The following is a 15335-nucleotide window of genomic DNA, read 5'->3' on the forward strand; positions in this document are numbered from 1 at the left end:
ACCAGATCCGCTGGAATTGTGGGGGGGGGGGGGGCCTAAAATCTTGGAAAACTCTTAGAATGGAGGGATCGCGATAAAACTTGGCGGGAAAAATAAGAGAAGTCCTAGATACGTGATTGACATAACCGGAACGGATCTGCTCTATTTGGGCGAGTTGGGGGGGGGGGGACTAAATATGAAAATCAGAAAAAATGAGGTATTTTTAACTAGCGAAGGAGTGATCGGATCTTAATGAAATTTGAAGTTTGGAAGAATATCTTATCTCAGAGATCTTATTTTAAATCCTGACTGGATCTGGTGACATAGGGGGGGGGGGGATTGAGGGGGGAGCCTAAAATCTCGAAAAACACTTAGAGTTGAGGGATCGGGATGAAACTTGGTGGGAAAAAAAGCACAAGTCCTAGATTCGTGATTGACATAGCCGGAACGGATCCGCCCTTTTTGAAGGAGTTGGGGGGGGAGGGTTAATTCTGAGAAATTAGAAAAAATGAGGTATTTTTAACTTACGAAGGAGTGATCAGATCTTAATGAAATTTGATTTTTGGAAGAATATCGTGTCTCAGAGCTCTTCTTTTAAATCGTGACCGGATCCGGTGATATTGGGGGGAGTCGGGGGAAGGCTAAAATCTTGGGAAACGCTCAAAGTGGAGGGATCGGGATGAAACTTAGTGGGAAAAATAAGCACAAGTCCTAGATACGGGATTGACATAACCGGCACGGATCTTCTCTCTTTGGGGAGTTGGGGGAGGAGGGTTAATTCTGAAAAATTAAAAAATGAGGTATTTTTAACTTACGAAGGAGTGATCGGATCTTAATTAAATTTGATGTTTAGAAGGATATCGTGTCTCAGAGCTCTTATTTTAAATCCCGACCGGAGCCGGTGAAGGGGAAGTTGGAGAGGGGCGGGCGGAGCCTAAAATCTTGGAAAACGCTTAGAATGGAGGGATAGGGATGAAACTTGGTGGGAAAAATAAGCACAAGTCCTAGATACGGGATTGACATAACCGGAACGGATCTGCTCTCTTTGGGGGAGTTGGGGGGATTAATTCTAAAAAATTAGAAATTTGAGGTATTTTTGACTTACGAAAGAGTGATCGTATCATGATGAGATTTCATATTTAGATGGACCTAGAAACTCAGATCTCTTATTTTAAATCCCGACCGGATCCAGTTTCATTAGGGGGGAGGGCCGGAAATCTTGGAAAACGCTTTAAGCGGAGATATCCCGATCGAATCCAGTGTCAATAGGGGCGGGGAGGGCCGGAAATCTTGGAAAACGCTTAAAGCGGAGAAATCAATACCGCAGGGCTCAAGGAAACTTTCTTATATTCAGAGAGATGTTGTGCTCACTATTAAAGAACGCCGTTTGAAATGGTTGGGCCAAGTATTACGGAAACCGCCAGAGTACCTGCCTCGCCAAATACTTCTAGTTGAGCCTATTAGCTACTGGAAGAAACGCCAAGGAGGAAAGAGGAAGAACTGGTGGAACCTGGCCAAGTCAGACCTTGAACCAACTGGGGGTTTTAGAAAATTCGGTCACAGATGGTCAACACAGTGGCTCGCTTTTGCAGAGCAGCTGGCACAAGATCGAACAACATGGTCCAAGAAGGTCTCTAAGATCATCGATGCCGGGCGAGGTGGAAACGCCTGATTCCTGCCACAAGTACAAGTAAGTCCAAGATACGTGACTGACATAACCTGACCGGATCCGCTCTCTTTGGTGGAGTTGGAGGGGGGAGTAATTCGAAAAAATTAGAAGAAATGAGGTATTTGTAACTTACGAACGGGTGATCAGATCTTAGTGAAATTTGATAGATCGAGAAGGATCTTGTGCTTTAGAACTCTCATTTTAAATCTCGACCAGATCCGGTGACATTGAAGGGAGTTGGAGGAGAAAGCCGAAACTCTTTGAAAACGTGAAAATCGAGGTATCTTACGAATGAGTGATCGGATCTTAATGAAACTTCATATATAGAAGAATCTTATGTCTCAGATGCTCCATTTTTAATTCGAATCAGATCCGGGGACATAGAGGGTTGTAGGGGGAAACAGAAATCTTGGAAACCGGAAATTTAGGAAAACCCTTAGAGTGGAGAGATCGGGATGAAAGTTGATGGGAAGAATAATCACAAGTTATAGATACGAGATTGACATAATTGGTATGGATCCGTTCTCTGTGAGGGAGCTGGGGGTTGTATTTGGAAAAATCAGAAAAATTGAGATATTTTTAACTTAAGAACAGGTGACCGGATCTTAATGATTTTTAATATTTAAAAGGAACCCATGTCTCAGAGCTCTTATTTCAAATCCCAACCAGATCTTTTGGCATTGGGGGGATTTGGAGGGGGAAACCGAAAATCTTGCAAAACGTTTATAAATGTCGTAGATACGTGATTGACGTAACCGGACTGGATCCACTCTCTTTGGTGGAGTTAGGTGTTGAGGTTCAGTGCTTTGGCGAGTTTGGTGCTTCTGGACGTGCTAAGCCGATGAAAATTGGTAGGCATGTCAGGGAGCTGCACAAATTGACTTGATAAAGTCGTTTTCCCCGATCCGACCATCTGAGGGGCTGAAGGGAGAGGAAAAATTAGAAAAATTGAGGTATTTTTAACTTACGAGTGGGTGATCGGATCTTAATGAATTTTGATATATAGAAGGACTTTGTGACTCAGAGCCCTTATTTTAAATCCCGACCGGCATTAAGCCTCCGATTTTCCTTTTAAAGCAATCTATCGATTCTTAGAATTTTGCTAGAGCTCATACCATATGAACTCTTGGCTCTTTCGACCTCGTCACAAGTGCCATATGAGCTCTTAGATCTTGTTATTCAAGATAGTGAAAAGGCCCAACAACTATGCCTCTCAGAATGCCATACTCCCCCCCCCCTGGTGCAAGGTTTTGAGCATTGATTACATGCACCATTTATCATTAGGAAAAGCGGGATTGATGATTCTGTGTGGGTGTAAAAAGGCTAAGTATAGTAAGGCGAAACTTGGGAGACTGTTGAGAGTATGTTAAACTAAATCAAAAGACACTATGTGCATCCAATTTATCAAAAACGCGGATATAAAGTATCTTAAGATTAGCTGAGGAAATTAAGTTGAAACTTTCAAGGCATGCTGAAAAATGGCTAGAGGGTAACCAGCCCGTTCTCACTCACTTTTTGAGTGCCTTCACCTCTGAAATATCAGGTATTTCTGAGATATCTAAGACTTACGAAATAGTCATCTTCCTCTAAACAATCTAAAGGTCATACAATAATGCCTTCAGGGAAGACACAGCCCGCCCCTGCCTATACGGTAGGGATTGTAAGTTATCCATAGAGCCTACTGTTTACATATAAGGTTGGTTACTTGGAAAGTGGGCATGTTTGATCCTGAGTCTCCAAAAGGCTTAAGATATCAAGATGAAACTTTCAGTAAAATGTTGGGGGATGGGAAAAAATAACCACTGCATGCAGGATGGTTGTCAAAAGGGTTGTCAAAACAATATGTCAAAGGGAACAAACTAAAGAATGGCTGAGGGCATCAAGTTGAAACCTTCAGGGCATGTTTAGGAAGATGCTTAAACATTATCAGAGGGCAGCCAGCCCCTCCTTAACACTGAACAAAATTTAAATAAATGTGTCAAAAACAGTAGGCAAGTCTAATAGCCATGCCGGCTGGAATGTCAAGCCCCCCCCCCCAAAGCCCTGGGGCAAGTGTTGTAAACTATGCACTTTGTCCATTGTTTACATACAGAATTTATCAAACAGTTCATGGTAACGAACTGTAGTAAGGAGCGACCCGGCTCAAGAGTAACTGAAACTCTAAAAAATGGAATTTTGATACCAATAGCTACATCAAAAGAATGACATTTTAATGCTGATTTTAAATACATAAGTTTCATCAAGATCAGTAATACCCATCAAAAGTTGCCCCCTAAAAGGAGGGGCTGTTCCCTCCTCAACGTCCCGCTCTTTACGCTAAAGTTTTTTGATGTTTAATAAAGTAGAATTGAGAGAGTCAAAATTAGCGTAAAGAGCGGGGCGTCGAGAAGGGAACAGCCCCTTTCATACACGGAGTAATTTCTGTTCACTTTAAGTTTTAATGTTGCTCCTTACTTTCAGTTAAAAAAAACTAGTTTTTTTATTTAATACCACTAGCAATGCCAAGCCCCCTCAACCTTTTGTTCAAGGATTGTAAATTATGCAATTTCCCACTTCTTTACATACAGGATTTAATATTCGGAAAACTAAGAGAAAGTCATTTAGCCAAAAAAAGAATTAATGTGTATATTCCATTTTAATAATTTATTTGCGGAGAGCCAAAATCAAACATGCATTAATTCAAAAACGTTCAGAAATAATAAAAAAAAAGAACTGGAAGTAAGGAGTGACATTAAAACTTACTGCTGCGGTTAAGGTAGGAAATGAGGTTAGCAACTGGTTTTTGTATTAAATCAGGAGTTAAGCAGGGTTGTGGTTCTATCCCCCTTTATATGGATCATTTGACGGACTTCGTCTTAAGCAGCACAGGAAAGACAATTGGAGACCATGGAATCAAATGGGGAGGAAGAACGCTCCTGGACTTAGATTATGCTGATGATTTAAGCATATTAGATGAAAGTGTGAGCAAAATGAATGAATTTTTAGAGGTTTTACGAGTTCAGGGTGCTAAAAATAGGCTTGAAAATTAATGTTAAGAAGACTAAGTCACTAAGGTTAGGAATAAGTGAAGATGAACAGGTGACCTTAGGTAACGAAAAGATTGATCAGGTTGGGAGCTTCAGTTACCTTGGTAGTATTATTAGTAAAGATGGTGGGAGCAGTGAAGATGTTAAAAGTAGAATAGCTAAAGCTCAGGGTGTTTTTTCACAGTTAAAAAAAGTTTGGAAGAATAGAAAGATAAGCCTACAAACCAAGATTAGAATATTGGGAAGCTACAGTGATGACAGTGGTCAAATATGGCTCTGAAGCATGGACACTCCGAAAAGCAGATGAAAATTTACTAGATGTTTTCCAGAGAAATTGCCTACGGATTGTTCTGGGTACCCGGCTGACTGACCGTATTTCAAACAGTAGGTTGTACGAAAAGTGTGGTTCAATCCCGCTTTCTGGGGCTATAATGAAAGAAAGGTTGAGATGGCCTAGGCCACGTTCTACAGATGAAGGATGACAGATTACCGAGATTGTCCTTTTTGGCCAACCGTCCTGGGGCTACACGGAAAGCAGGTCGTCCTTGTCTGGGTTGGGAGGATGTCATAAATAAGGATTTAAAGGAAATGGGAACTTCCTGGGAGGGTGTAAAGAGGGAGGCTTTAAATAGATTAGGGTTGGAGGAGGAGCGTGCGTAGCTGTGTTGGCCTCAGGCGGCTTGGTGCTGCAGTGAGTTATTAGTAGTAGTAGTAGTAATTAAGAAAGAATATATTTTAAATGGTGTTCTTCCATTTTTCAGTATACTGACAAGAAATAAAAATGGATCACAATAATAATTAAAACAACAGGAAAAAGGTAGGCCTAATGAAAATAAACTTAATATTTAATATGTAAAAATATTAGTTTCTGGAGATCTTAACAATTGAAGACTTCATTTCACTGTCTCATATTTTGTTTTTCAAGGGACTTGTTAAATACAATGACCACACTTTGTTTTTTCTCTGTAATAAAACCAGTTTCTCTCTGTATCTCTGTGTTCACTCAGAGATAATCAGCTTAGCCTGAGCAAGATAAAATACTATGTAGTTACACTTTATTTTAATATTTAATATATAGAGGTGGTTAGGAATTTAATGCAATCTGGGTAGCCTGCTTTCATTAATTCTCTGCTGTAGTTTCCATGATTTTGTTAAAAGCATTATATTTTCATCTTATCTTGGTACATTTCATAATGATCAACCTTACTTCACTTCTTGAGTATCATTGAGATATCATAAAAGTACCCAATGACTATAATAATTGAGATAACAGGAAAAAGTTGGGCATAATGAAAATAAACTTAATATTTAATAGGTAATAATATTAGTCACTAGAAATCTCAGCAATTCAATAATTTATTTCACTGTCTTTTAATTTAGTTTTTTCAATATTACAAATGTAAAGGCAAATATTTCTGATATATTCTTGGTAAAATTGCAGTTAAAGGGACTTTTAGCTATCTTGGAAAGTGGCTCAGCCAGGCAAATGAAACTCAGGAATGTATCAAGAATCTTAATGATCTCCTGAGAGATCTTGTAAAAAAGATCTCCTTTGTGTTATAAAAGATAAGCCTTGCAAAATAGACATTTTCCCTAAATAAGACACCAGAAAAACTTTTTTTTTCAATCTAATTCAATTTATTAATGTAGTATGTAGAATAAATAAAATACAATGGGTCACCACAGAGAGGCAGAGCTTGTGAACAATTTTAAGCCTAATGACCTTGCTTAATCAAAATTTGAGAGGTTTTAAAGATCTATGAATCTATTTATTAAATTTAGAAAACAAATTCTTGATATAGCTTAAAATTCTATTTAGACAAGAATTATGTTTTCAAAAATTATAGGCAATGAAAAATAGATTGGAAACTTAAAATTAAGATATAACAGGTAAGTATCATGATCAAGAGATTATTCAGATAGGCTAGCTAAGAAACAAACTTACCCATATAATCAAAATTTCATCCTGAATCCAAGTACGACATTTGTTTCTATTACAATCTCAATTTTAAGCCCTTTACAGACCCTCAAGGATGATACCTTTTTCTTTTATTTAAGATAAACTACTGTATATATTAGCTGCAATCTTGTTACAACCAGTTTACCTATAAATTGAATCAATGGCAACAAAATCAAGAATCAATAAATACATGGAAACTATATAATATGCTCTATATATTTGGGTAAGGCTGGGAAGGATAGGCTAACTTAGGGTTTCATTAAATTTGCCATATAAACAAATGACATAATTGGATTCAGGATGAAAATCTGATTCAGGGGGTAAGTTTCTGATAAAATTGTAAGTGACTTCTAGCAATCTCTAGCTATTGAAAGGGGTTAGGTTAGGAAAATGAAACTTTTGGAGATGGGTCTACAGGCTAAAGTATATCCTGGGAAGGTTTTTTTAAAGTAACCACCTCTACTGCTTCTCCCTCTAGAGGGCTTTGCAATTTGCCTACATGACAGGTCTATACCTATAAAAATTTTGGCAAAACAACATTTTATCTTTATTTTTAGTTACCAGTTGCTTTTTCTCTGCCTTTAGTTCTCAAAATGCAATTCATGTTATTTGAGTAGAATTTTGAGCCATATCAAGTTGTTTTTTTTTGTAATTTGGGAAATGTATTTGCAGATCTTTAAAACCTTATAAATTGGGATTGAGCAAAGTTGTGAAGCTGAAAACAACTTTGTTGTACTTTATTCAAGCAGAAGATCTATTTTGCAAGGTTTCACTTTTATAACACACATATTTTTAAAGGTCTGGACCATCTCAAGGGAGAGGGAGTGAAGGTAGGTACTTCAAAAAACCTTCTGGGGACATACTTTAGCCTGTAGACCTATCCCTGAAAGTTTTATTTTCCTAACCTAACCCCTTGCTGAGAAAGCAAGAAGTCACTAAACTAGAATTTTACAAAGTTTCTTTCTAAGCTATCTGAATAATCTATCAACTAAGATATTTACTATAAAATTTCTGTTAGAACTTGAAGCCCAAGAAATACAAAACAGTAGACATAGTGATTTGGTAAAAGAAAGACTAGCCTATCTTTCCAGGATTTTTTTGGCCCTAGATTCATCCCTGAAAGTTTTATCTTTATGAGAAACAAAAAAAATCCTATTTAGAATTCATTCATTTTCATCAAAATATTTAACCAAGATGAGGCACTATCCAAGGAGCCTACAGCTCTAAATGGGTACCTGGAGAAATCTGGGGAAGGTAAACAGGAATGATGTGCAAAAGCACAGGCTGATTGGCCCCTAACCACCCATTCCACTTCCTGGCTGAAGGGCCAAGAAACAGAGGTCAGCACTGCCAGTAGAGACTGTAAAGTCTAATGTCATATTCTTTACCTTTTACTGTATCCAGCCCTATTTGATGGGGGAAGGGGCGAGGGTAATGATTGTAAAAGTTATATCTGGAAAACAGTCTTCATGCAGGATTTCCTAAACATCAACAAAAATCCTGGAAGACAAGTGCTAAGTAGCCTAGAAATAATCTTTATGTAGTGTTCTCAATCCTGGCCCAATACTAGTATTTGTTGGGTCTTTTGTTTGAATGAATTTTTCCTTGCCAACCGATACATAAGTTCACTTTCCCAAGTCGCCTGAGCGCTGTCGATCCTGGTATTCTTAGATTGTTGTTACTTACCTTTAATTATAACTGTCCTTTCTATTTTAAATGTGATGCCAAGATTACAGTGTTGCCAATAGATAATGGTAGACGCAGGTGTTACATGCCAAAAGTCCTGAGGCGACAGAGTGAACAGATTATGTCATAATGCAATGAGTGCATTCTGGATAATTGACTTTAGTAAGGTTGAACTGACTTCAGTGTTGGTCAAGTATCTCACCAAACATATTTAATAATAACTTCGAAGTACTCGACCAAAACTGTGTTTAAGTATTAGTAATAAGTACTCCAAAAAATATACGAAAGTACACAAATTCAAGGCTTATTTACAGGGTAAAGAATGAAGTCTAAAAAAACAATTGAAAGTAGGTCGTCAAGAGACATAAATGATGAGATTGTCCGTTATTTCATTGGAAAAGTGAAGGGTAATTTTTTTTTTGTCGTAATTACTGAAACTCAGCTTCAGCCATACAAAAGATTTTGTGATAAAGACAAACACACTTACGTAAATGCAAAATTTGATTGATTTTAGTATCAATTTCAATTAAAGATAATAATGTATAACCCATGGCGGCCTATCACAGGCAGCGCAATTTCGCTGCCTAAGTAAAGGACAATGTTGGTACAATGTTTTGTTTATTTATTATTGTTTTTTGGTTTGTTTTAGACTAGGGCACATCGTATCAAAGTAGTTGTAAAAATTTCAAAAAAGACCTCTTTCGATTGAACATTGAAAGGGCTAGTGCCCTTTTTAATAGCCGAAAGTGTTTGGAGAGTAACTACCCCACTCCCACACCCACCATTTCTCAAAACACATCCAATCAAAATTTCGGAATAATCATTTCTTTCAGAGTAGTTGGAAGGTCCGTAAATTATGTTTTTGAGGATGAAAAGCTCCCACAACCCTCAGGGTAAGGGTTGTAAGTTCTGTCCTGGAGGGTATTTAAGGTTTTTACAGAAAGTGTTGTCGTAGAAACTTCAAATAAGGCTCATTTGACTGGAAATTGAGGGAGCTAGTGCTCTTTTTCATCATCAAAAGTGATCGGAGGGCAGATGTGCCCTCCCATGCGGCTATCATTTCTCCAACTACTTCCAATCAAAATTTTGATATAGCAATTTTGTTCTGCATAGTTGGAAGGTCCGAAAATTACTTCTTTGAGGATGATACCTCCCCCCAAGCCCCTCTGGGCAAGGGCTGTAACTTATGTTGGGGCATATAATGTTTTTGTAGAAAGCGTTGTCGTAGAAACTTCAAAAAATGGCTCATTTAGTTGGAATGGCTAGTGCCCTTTTTAATAGTCGAAAGTGATTGGAGGCCAACTACTCCCTCCCACGCCCACTTTTTCCCCAGACACAGCCAACAAAAAGTTCGGGATAGCCATTTGTTTCAGCGTAGTTAAAAGGTCTGGAAGATATGTCTCTGAGGATGAAAACCCCCCACACCCATCAGGGTAAGGGTTGTAAGTTATGTCATGGGGGTATTTAAGGTTTTATAGAAAATTTTTGTCGTAGAGACTTCAAAAAGAGCTCATTCGATTGAAAAGTTAGAGGGCTAGTGCTCATTCTAACAATCAAAAGTGATCGGAGGGAACATTCCCCCTCCCCTACGGCCATCGTTTCCCTAAACACTTCCGATCGAATTCTGATATAGCCATTTGGTTCAACAAACTTGAAAGGTCCAAAAATTATGTCTTTCAGGATGATCCCCCTCCCCAAAGCCCCCTGAGCAAGGGTTATAATTTATGCTCTTGGGATATATAATGGTTTTATAGAAATGTGGTCGTAGAAAGGGTTTATTTGATTGGAAATTGAGAGGGCCAGTGCTCTTTTTAGTAATTGAAAGTAATCGGAGGGCAAATCTATTCCCTACGGCCATCGTTTCCCCAAACACTTTCGATAAAATTCTGATATAGCTATTTTGTTCAATGTTGTTAAAAGTCCGGAAATTATGTCTTTAAGGATGACAGTCCCTCCCCCCAAATCCCTCTGCGTAAGGGTTGTAAGTTATGCTCTTGGGGCATATAATGTTTTTATAAAAAGAACTTCAAGTAGGGCTGATTCGATTGGAACTTAAAAGATTTAGTGTCCTTTTTATTAGTCAAAAGTGATCGGAGTGCAAATCCCCTCCTCTACATCTGTCGTTTCCCCGATCACTTCCAATTAAAATTATGGGATAATCATTTCGTTCAAAATAGTTGAAAGGTATGCAAATAATGTCTTTGAGGATGAAAATCCCTCAGCCCTCAGGGCAAGGGTTGTAAGGTATGCTCGGGGGGTATATAAGGTTTTTATAGAAAGCGTGATCGTATAAACTTCGGAGGGGGCTCATTCGATTGGTAATCAAAAGCTCTAGTGCCCTTTTTAAGAGTCAAAGTGACTAGAGGACAGCTGACCCTCTCTCCCACACTCACGCGTCGCATGGTTTCGAAAAGAACTTAATAGAAATTTTGAGATGACCATTTTATTTAAAATAGTCCAAATATCATATAACAAGGTTTTAGGGGTTGAAACAAACCCCAGAGAATGGGGACAAGGGTTGTAAATTATACTCCGGAGGCAATTGAGATTTTTATTAAAAACATTGTTGTACACTTTAGAGGAGGCCCATTTAGCTGAAAGTTGGAAGTTCTAATTCCTTTTTAAAAGTCAAAAGTGACGGAGGGCAGCTAGCTCCCCCCAACTACCCATCTTCATCAAAGAAGCTGATTAAAATCCTGAGACGACGATTCCGCTTAAAATAGTCCAAAGAACAATGCCTCTAGGGTTAGCCCCCCAGTGCCATGGGGATAGGATTGTAAGTCATGCCCTAGGGACATGTAAGGTTTTTATAGAATGGGTGGTCGTATAAACTTAAGAAGGGGCTCATTTGATTTGAAATTTGAAGCTATAGTGCCCTTTTGAAGAGTCATAGTGATTTGAGAGCACCCATAACCCCCCTCCACGCTCATCATTTTCATTAACGTCTCCGATCAAAATTTGGAGATAACAATTTTGTCTATCTTAGTTGAAGGGTTCAAAAATTATGTTTGTGAGGAAGACAAACCCCCTCCAGGTCTCAGACAAAGGGTTGTAATTTATGCCCTGAGGCATATAAGGTTCTTATAGAAAGGGTGGTCGTATATGCTTAGGAGGGATTCATCGGATTGGTAATCAGAAGTTCTAAAGCCCTTTTTAAAAGCAAAAGTGAAGAGAGCGCAGCTCATTCACCCCCCCCCCCCCCACACACACACATACAGACACACACGTCATGTTTTCCTCAAATGCATCCAATTGAAATTTTGATATTGTCTTTTTATTCAAAATAGTACAATGATCATATAACAAAGCTCTTCGGGTTGATACAAACAACCAGAGTCTGAGGACACGTTTGAATGACGCGTTGAACTGGGAGTTCAAGGTTCTTATGGTAAGGGTGGTTGTACAAACTTTAGTGGTGGCTGGATCATTTGGTTAAAATAGAAGTTCTAGTACCCTTTTAAGAGTCAATAGTGATGGAAGTCAACCAGCCAGCCCCTTCCAACTACTCCTCTTTTCACCAAAAACATCTGATTGAAATTATGCGATGGCAATTTTGTTTAAAATAGTCCAAAGAACATATAACAATGCCTCCAGGTTTGGAACAACCCCCCAGAGCCCTGGGGCAAAGGCTTCAAGTTATGATCTGGGGGCATATAAGCTTTTTATGGAGTGCATGTAAAGATATGCATGTTTGACTTCTACTTTTTAAAAATACAAAGGGCATTAAGAAGAGTTTTCAAAGGAATGTTTAGGGGAGTGTTGAACAAAATCATAACATGTTTTGTATAAATGGGTTTCAAAAGGACGTAACTCAGGAATGATTGAGTATATTTATTTGGAATTTTTGGGAAATGATAAGGAAGATGATCAATTGACCGAAAAGGCAATATTTGGTTACTACTGCTACAATTACTGCTGATTCTACTGCTAACACAAGTAATGTTACTACTACCACTACAACTACAACTTGTGTAGCGAGTACTACTTATGCTGAGAATATTGAAAAAAAATATCTGAGAAAACCTTGAGGGGAAAGTTGAACTCAATCAATACAAACTATGTGTATACAGATTGCTGATACGGGCTTATCAGCAATATTTTCGGAACGGGTCATCCTATCAAGAAGAAACTTCAGGGGCATCATGAGTGAAATGTTCACCTGACAGGATTACGATGATTTTTAGCATCTTCTTAGGTTAAATTAGTCGCTTAATTAGACTATTTTATCAGTTCAACGCTATCTTCTGAGCCTCAAACAGGCTTATAAATGCCTCGCACATTCACATGTGAGTAAGGGAGCCCTAATTGCCGGAGCTGGTTCTAGTTTTATTCTAAGCTTATAGACGAAGAAATTTTTCCATACAATTATTTCAGTATCTCATAATATTGGCTGGCTTTCACTGGAAAAATGTCTTTCACCTTTGATAGTAAGCAGTACCTACGTATAATCGTCACTGACGTCTTCAGTTTTTGCGCACATTTTGTCTCGGCAACAGAAAGACTCAAACGGGGTGGCGACTTTTCAAGTGTTCCACAGATATGAAGCACAATGTGAAGTCAAAACTTTCACCCATAAGTGCTCTTGTGCTAAGCAGAGAAGGTACTTCTTTTTAGAAACTAACTGAATTTCGAACACTAGATTGCTGGTTCAGATGTTTAATGTGATTCTCATTGATATAACTTCTTTCTTCGCGTTTTGAAATTTTTAGCATTGATTACAGGCAGAATTTCAGCTGTCCACTGTTTCCGGTTGCTAGTTATCAACATAGGTAATATGGGCAGAATAGGGCACCTTGGCGGATGTAGAAATTTTGTTGGGGTTCTCCTAACCAAGTTTTCAGATAAGAGAAAGGATCCTTGTAGGTTTGAATGAAAATTTGGTATCAAAAATCTCTAAAATAAGATAACATATCCATAGTCAAACCTTAACTTCATAATAAATAGGCTTTTAAATATGAATAAAATAACTAAAACAATTTAGAATAATTGCAGAATATTATGCAAAAAGTGGATAGACAAATACATTGCACGACTACAGCACGTGTGCAGGGCACAATGCGTCCCAACGTGTTTGGCTCCGACAAGCTAATGTTTCCTCTGAAAGATGCAATTTTACGACAAGTCTACGCTACAGCTGTAACTTGCATTGAAAGGACATCATGTCTTTGGATTCAGTAGTTCTGGACCTATTGTTTCCCCGAGCCAGGGCTCCCTTACTCTCCTGTGAATATGCGAGGCATTTATGAGCCTGTTTGAGGCTTAGAAGATATCGTAGAAAGTAGTGTTAGGTTAGGTACAATAAATTTCACAAAATTGTGCACTCGGCTCATCGTTCCACTGCAGTTGGCTTAAATGTTTTTCGACGGATCCTCACTAAACGTCCTTTCCCTTTTTCACAAAGCAGACCCTTCGAATAGTTAACGTGGCGACAAATTGCTCGTTCTATGCAGATCTTGCCGGAACTAATCCTGACGTTACAGTTCATTACGAACACTGAAGACCAAAAAGCGATTTTTAATTTGGCGAAGTAAAAGATGGATGTTAACTATGGACTTTTCCAGAGGAAAATGTCATTTTCCTTGAAATTTCAAGATTTTACGTCAATCTTTTGTTTAAAGTTGCATACATTCCCTCATTTTTTCCTCAGATGTTTAAGGGTATTAACTAATGGAGCAAAAAAAAAATTAAGAAGACTCGATAGAAATAACAACTGCATGTTCAAGGTAATTTGTTCATCACATAGTTCAAAATTTTCATTTTATTGATAGTGATTTTACGGTAGTTTTACGCTTGGAGGGTCATTTCACTTTATTTTTGCTTATTTTTGGCTTAGTGGAATAAATAGCGTAAAGAGCCTAAAGAAAAGTGAAGAGCCCCATTAAGCCAAAAATAAGCAACAACAAAGTCAAATAGCCTTCAAAGTGTAAAGCTACCGCAGTATCACTATCAATAAATAAATGAAACTCAAAATGAACAGAAATTACAATAAATAACCGAGCCAAACTCAAAACGATCAAAAACCCCCATGCCTTTTCAAGATCAAAACATAAATTTTACTTTACTGCAAAAAAAAAAAAAACAAACAAAAGAACAAATGACTGTGAATTGCCAGTTTAATATACGTACGTATACTGATATTTATTGCTTAAAGCTTTAATACTTTTTACTTATTAAAGTAAAAAGTGAAAACATACTAAATGTAATTTTAGAAAATAAACTAACAATGTAAAATGTTAACAATGGGGAACAAATATAACTTTAGCCCTTGCCCTAAGAAGAGAAGGGGGGGGTTAATCTTGAAAAACATAATTACTGGACCTTTAAACTAAGCTGAACAAAATGGTTATTTCAAAATTTTGGTTGGATGTATTTGGGGAAATGATGGGCTTTGGAGGTGGGGATGGTTGCCCCACCTCCAATTTCCAACTGAATGAGCTCCTTTCAAAGCTTTTACGACAACCCCTTCTGTAAGAAGTGCCCTGGTCTAAAGAAAAATAAAAAACTTGTCCCCCATTACTCTTTACTTAGGCAGCGCAATCGTGCTGCGTATGATCTTTGGTCATTCTATCATTCTATCTTTGATCTTCTATTGTACGTACTTCAGGAAATTACAACTTTTTTTTTGGGGGGGGGGGTAGCTGCCCTCCAATCACTCCGAATCTTATAAAGGGCACCGGAACTTCTGATTAACAATTTAATGAGCTCCCACCAAATTTTATACGACCACCCAAATTTTATACGACCACCCTTTCTATAAAAACCTTATGTACCTCCAGGACATAACTAACAACCCTTGCCCTTAGGGATGGGGGGCTGTCATGCTTAAAACATAATTTTAGGACCTTTCAACGACACTAAACAAAATGGCTATCTCAAAATTTTAATTGGATGTGTTTGGGGAAGTGTTGGGCGTGGATGGGGGGCTGGTTGCCCTCCAATCACTTTTTACTCATAATAAGAGCAGTAGCTTTGTCAATTTTCAATTGAATGAGCCCCTTTCGAAGTGTCTGCAATA

General features: G+C 38.1%; 2 protein-coding genes across 2 annotated transcripts in view; both read right to left on the minus strand.

The window, feature by feature from the left end:
- Positions 1–6643, minus strand: part of LOC136034409 (molybdate-anion transporter-like) — a 28651-nt gene extending 22008 nt beyond the window's left edge. Inside the window, exon 1 of the mRNA XM_065715575.1 lies at positions 6620–6643. The gene's annotated coding sequence lies outside the window, so the exon portion shown is untranslated. The remainder of the gene's footprint in view (positions 1–6619) is intronic.
- Positions 1–8441, minus strand: part of LOC136034411 (uncharacterized) — a 61467-nt gene extending 53026 nt beyond the window's left edge. The window contains exon 1 of the mRNA XM_065715577.1: positions 8321–8441. The gene's annotated coding sequence lies outside the window, so the exon portion shown is untranslated. The remainder of the gene's footprint in view (positions 1–8320) is intronic.
- Positions 8442–15335: the final 6894 nt, after the last annotated feature.

This window comes from Artemia franciscana, chromosome 13, assembly GCF_032884065.1.
Source record: "Artemia franciscana chromosome 13, ASM3288406v1, whole genome shotgun sequence".
Lineage (NCBI taxonomy): Eukaryota > Metazoa > Arthropoda > Branchiopoda > Anostraca > Artemiidae > Artemia > Artemia franciscana.